This window comes from Nannospalax galili, unplaced genomic scaffold (genome assembly GCF_000622305.1).
Source record: "Nannospalax galili isolate Female #2095 unplaced genomic scaffold, S.galili_v1.0 scaffold305, whole genome shotgun sequence".
Classification (NCBI taxonomy): Eukaryota; Metazoa; Chordata; class Mammalia; order Rodentia; family Spalacidae; genus Nannospalax; species Nannospalax galili.
This window is the reverse complement of record NW_008356258.1, coordinates 7,107,545-7,113,544: the sequence shown is the minus strand read 5'-3', so window position 1 is coordinate 7,113,544 and position 6,000 is coordinate 7,107,545. Positions and strand designations below refer to the sequence as shown.

General features: G+C 40.5%; 1 pseudogene; it reads right to left on the bottom strand.

Annotated features, from left to right (window-relative positions):
- Positions 1-1,786: 1,786 nt before the first annotated feature.
- LOC103751036 overlaps positions 1,787-6,000 on the bottom strand; it is a 39,951-nt pseudogene continuing 35,737 nt past the window's right edge.

The following is a 6,000-nucleotide window of genomic DNA, read 5'->3' as shown; positions in this document are numbered from 1 at the left end:
TCTGATTTTTGCTCTAACACCAAGCAATTTCTCCAATTCTTTCTTTCTTTTTCCAATAACAAGGGTCTCGGTAGATGGCTTAATAGGTAAAATGATTGTCTGCAAGGATGAGGTCCTGAATTTGGAGCCCCAGCAATCATGTGGAAGCCCAGCATGGCAATGTGCATTTGCAATCTCAGAATGGAAGAGGCAGAGACTGGAGGATCTCTGATACTTGCTGGTCAGACACTCTAGCCAATCTGTGAACTGTACATTCAGTAAAAAATCTATCTCTAAAGGAAAGGTAGAGACATGATTGAGGAAGACACTAAACATCAGCCTCTAGCCCCCATATCCTCCTGCTTATAGACACACACACACACACACACACACACACACACATATACACACACACACACCTTACAGTTTATTGAAGGAGTAATCTGAACTGTGTGAGTTCAGAATCATGGCTATACCAGGTAATTTAACTCATCACCATCTAATTTAAAGGTAGGAAAAATCGTCTATTGACATTATATAATCAGAGTGCTATAAAAGTGAAAAATTGAAAATCCACAGTATTTGCAAGGTATTGTGACACACACCTGTAATCTCAACATTTGGAACTTGAGAGACTGAGGTAGGACAATCTTGAAAGTCAGCTTGGTTTACATACGAGATCCTGTCTTAAAAAAACTTAACTGTTTATTATATACTTCAGTATCAGCAATCCCAGCACCATACAGGCAAAGTTAACATAAGTTCTTTCACTTTCATTAACTTTTCAGGGGTTGGGAATTCACTCAGGTTTTCATCCATGATAGGCAAATACTCTACCATTGACCTGTGTCGCTGTCCTTTATTTTATTTGCCTTTGATTTTGAGGAATTGAATTCATGGCCTTGTTCATGCAAAGCATGCTCTCTGTTTCAACCCTGAGCTCCCTGCTCAGGCCCAAATAAACTGAAAGTTTTCTGAACATTATGAACTTTCCTCCATCATCTCTCTGTTATTTAGAAATATGTAATTCAACATATCATATCATATCATATATGTTTCACTTTTTTTCACACTTAAGATTGTATTTAAAATTTCAACCCCCTCCCCAAATAGATCTTTAAGTTAACAATATATATGACTTAACATTGTATGCTTAACAGTTGTTACAGCAGTGTTTTCAACATCACAAAAGTACAAGGAAAGCTGACCACCCAATATATACATAAATACTCTGAAATCTTATTTTAATAAATACAGTCATCACAAATAAGGGTCCGCTGGTTAGGAAGGAGGGACTTGGCAATGGCTTTGGCTATTTGCTTTGGTAAGGAAACTTGAGGACCAGGATTCACCCTTGGGAGGCTGCAATCCCCACTGAACCTCAAGTCTAGTAAAAATTGGGAGTGGGTTCATGGGAGCCAACTCTTCACAAAACTAGGATTCTAGGAGACTAGAGCTGAGCACGGGTTGGTGCACACCTGTAATCCCAGCACTTGGGAGGCTGAGGCAGGAAGATCTCATGAATTCAAGGCCAGTCTGAGCTGGATACAGAGACCCTGTATTAAAAAAAGCCACCAAAGAGCAAACTGTCCCCCTCAAATATGCTGCATCTTATGAACCCCAGGAAACATCCCACCCCAACTTTGAACTTGCAAACTACAGACCTGCCCCAGTGTGGCATCAGGAGACTGGGTTAATGCAATTTGGAATATGGGAGGGGGCACTTATTAGGAATACCCCTCAGATTCCCAACAGCACAAACGTGCCCTCTTTGGGATCTAACTGATCAGCAAAATGTAGGCATTTGTCACTCAGAGACTGAGATGAGATTGAAGATGGGGCATGCCTTTGGGTTGCAGGGGCCTGCAGAGGCCCAAACGGACCAGTGTCAAAGACAGGAGAATGTGAGCCCCCTCTCCCTAGAAGGCTGTAGTCATCTGGGTTGGATCCCAACTAGTGTGCAGTTGGGCTCAGAGCCTGGCAGCCCAAGGGCTCCAAGACAGTGGCGGGAGTGGACTTTATGTAGGATGGGCAACAGGCTGGGTTGGGTCCCTTCAAGCCCCAGGAGTCTGGGGCAGCAGAGAAAGCAGAGTGGGAAGAGGAAGGTCTTCAGGTGGTGGCAGGGACCTGGAGGGCAGAAAGGAACAGGAGGACAAGGAAGGCACTAACCGCAAGCCTGGTGGTGGAGGTGAGGTTGAGGCCTAAGGGCAAGCCAGAGAAGCTGACGGTCTGTTACAGTACCTGGGCTTCTCTCAGGGAGACCAGGTCCTTTTAGGGATTATGGATGAAGTAGCATCTCGAGCTATAGGGACAGTGGCCCTGGAGGTAGAACTTGTGATAGAGTTTAGTCTTATACTTGAGATGATGATTGGCCTGGCACAACTCACTCAAGTCATAGGCAAACTGGCACTCAGTCCCATGGCAATAGCACTGGCTCTTGCAGAAGGTCCGACAGAGTTCGATCTCGTACCGAGAGGAAGTGATGGGGCCCGCTATAGGCAAAGTGGATGAGAATGACATTCAGAGCCCAGGCAGGGAGGCAAGAATGCGGAGCCCTGGAGTGAGGGGTGCCCAGTCACCATTTTGGCCCTCCAACCAGGCTGGTGGAGCTGCCAGTCCAGAGAAACATGACCCCAGATGGAACGGAGTGAGATGAGTTTGTGCTCCAAAGTCCCGAGGACTCAGTTCCTCTGCGGTAAGAAGTTCAGGCTCAGCGACAGAAGGCTCTGTAGATAGCAAAGAGATCCACTGTGGCCTGAGTGGCCATGGAGATTTGGCAGAAAGTCGGTCGGCTTGAATTCACTTTGTGAAAGGTGAGCATCTTTGTCCAGCAGACCTGTTTACTATCTGTGCCGGATTTCTTAGAGCTACTGAGTCTCAGTGGAAGCACTAGCTCCCAGCAACTTTGATCTTCGTGAAAATTAACAGGAAATTAAAGAGGACTGCAATTTTCCCCATGACTTTATCTAGCTTAATAAGACTGGGTGTTTTACTGTCCAATAGGAATAGTTTTGTCTACAATGAGCAATAGTTCATTCTTTTAAAGAAAAGATTTGTTTATTTCTCTGTTCATTTCTATATATGTGTGAACACCTGAGTGTGTCCATGTGCACCACAGGTGTGCAGTATTCTGGCATAGATCCCCTAGAATTGGAGTTACTGGTGGTTGTGAACCACCTGATGTGAGTGCTGGGACCTAGACCTTAGTCCTCTGAGAAAACAAATGATCTTAACCTCTGAGTCAGCTCTCCAGCCCCAGCCATTCACTTCTAACAATCAAATCCATTCATTTGACATGAGGAGAATGTTATTCATTTAAATTCCAGGCTAATTGCTGGAAGTGATCAGTGAGAAGAACAGTTCATTTTTCCCAGGGTAGCTGATAACTAATGAGGTCTCTGGAAGGTACTGGAAAAGAAAGAAATTGGATTTTCAGGACTGTGGAGACTATTCATGCATGGTGAGATGATTCCCCATTTCTGCCACCACAAATCTCAAAATGCCTATGAGATCTGATGCTGGGGAAAGAGAGAACATGAAATTCAACATCTCAGTATGATATTAGAAGGGATGATACTATTCTTGATGACCGTGCAAATGAAGGAGGAAGAGAGTCACAGAAATGATGGGGTGTAGGTGGGACTTTGATCATCCTAAAACTTTGAAACTGAGTCAGACAGTCTGACCTCAATCACCAAGGGACTGGGTAACTCTTTTTCTACCCCTGTAGCTAGAGTTAAGATAATGTGGTTTTCCTTCCAGACCACTTACAGATCTATTACGAACTCAAAAATCACAAAGGTTTTCAAGAATATTTCACAATATGATTAAAAATAATATACATAGATATTTCTTCCATCAGACTAAGACAAGAGGTGACAAGTCTTTCAAGGTCAAGACAGAAGGAAGAGACTATGTACTTTTCTGAAGAATGGCTGTGTCATTATACAATTTCCTTTTAAAAACTCATCACTACAAGTATGTGCCTGCAAGAATGTGAGCAAGGGCTAGGTGTATCATTAGATACAGAATCAACCACCTAGCTCCCTATTTTGACTACATCTCCTGGTACACCTGTCTTGAAATTATGTATAGTAAAGCTACATTAAACATTTGTGTCATTATACAATTTCCTTTTAAAAACTCATCACTACAAGTATGTGCCTGCAAGAATGTGAGCAAGGGCTAGGTGTATCATTAGATACAGAATCAACCACCTAGCTCCCTATTTTGACTACATCTCCTGGTACACCTGTCTTGAAATTATGTATAGTAAAGCTACATTATGTGTGTGTGTGTGTGTGTGTGTCTGTGTGTGTGTCTGTGTCTGTGTTTGTAAGGGAAATTACTCAGAAGTTGTGACACAGCACATTCTCCATTACAACAGGAGATAGAGACAAAGGTAATTAGAAACCATTTCTTTCATTAATTTTATTATGTTTTTAATTATGTGTATGAGTATTTTGCATGTATGTAAAGCTGCTCATGTCATGAAATGCCCACGGACGTCAGAAGAAAGCATCAGATTCCCCTGGAACTGGAGTTATGGATGGTTGTTAGCCACCACATGGGTGTTGGGAATTGTACCCTGATCTTCTACCAGTACTAGTTAAGAGACTATAACTGCTGAGCCATCTCTTCAGCTCCAAAAATCACTTCTTCAATAGTTTATTTCCCCAAGTCAACGTTCTTCATTGAGGTTAAAGTTTTTCTCTTTAACTAAAAGTGAAAATTGATGTCTCATAAGGAGGCCTCAGCTAACACAGGCGGTAGACATTCTGTTTGACGTGAAGCTGTTGACAGCTATTCATACCTACTGTCCCTGATGATCTGCCCCTCTATGAAATTTTAAGGAATATTTTAGAGTTATTGCAAATAAATACAGATGTTCTCACTTACTTTACATCTGCTTCAGCTATCAGCTTATTTTCTTACACAACCCTTAAAATATTCCCTAAGGTCAAAAATATCACATTTTTATTCAATAGCATGAGTGAAAGAAGGAAATGTTTTAAGAAGAAACTTGGAGATGGTGGAGAAGAGACTCTGGTTTTTAGTGACTAATTAGAGTGGATTATAAGCATAAGCCATTGAATGACATGATGGAATTTGTTTTATAGTTTGAATTTTTATGCTTTTATTTTCTGCCACAAATACATAGAGAAAAGTGCCTTTGTTTTTATGTAATAAAAATTAATGACGGTTTCCTTGTCATCCTCAAATGTAAATGACGACTGGTTAGACAGAGGAGATAGCAAACCAGTCATCTAATTATAATGTAATGTTAGCCAAATGGATGTAGTTCTCAGATATGTGATCTGTGGCATTTCAAATTAAATCAAGAGCTCATCATAATAAATAACATCACCACAAATCCTTAAGTCAGCGAACTTTACGTATGACTTGCTTACTCATAGATCATTTCCATTGTAAAGAAATTAATCTGACCAGGGCCCAAGTATATTACTCTTTTATATATTTCTTATATCAAATTCCTCTTATTGCCATCAGAGAGGCCCTGGGTTAACGAAAAACCTTACAAAGTAGCCATTATGAAACTAAATATTCATATTACAGTTTCTAATGTTCTGGACCATGGAAGGCATTGTTTTTTGTTAGTAAACATTTTACTACCATTTGTATTTACTAAAATATGGTGGATTTTTTCTCAATTTCTGTTATGTATCAATTATTATCCCTGTGTCAAGGCCATAAATTAAATTCTGGATAAATAAAAAAGTCGTATGCAAAAAACTGTTTTTACATATTAGATGTCATAGTTGATGTAGCATTATCAATCAGTCCTCAGTGCAGTAATTTCAAACAAATTTAAAATTAATGGGGATAAACCAAAGATATCATCCATCAGGTCTTTGTTTTTATTTGAAATATTACATACCCATCATGTAAACTTACAGAGAGATATAAAATAAAGAAAAAATCTCAGTAGATATGAGAAGTTTTGAGAGAGAAGGAAGGAGTGAGAGGAGGAGATACAGAGGGAGAGAGAAAATTTGTTCC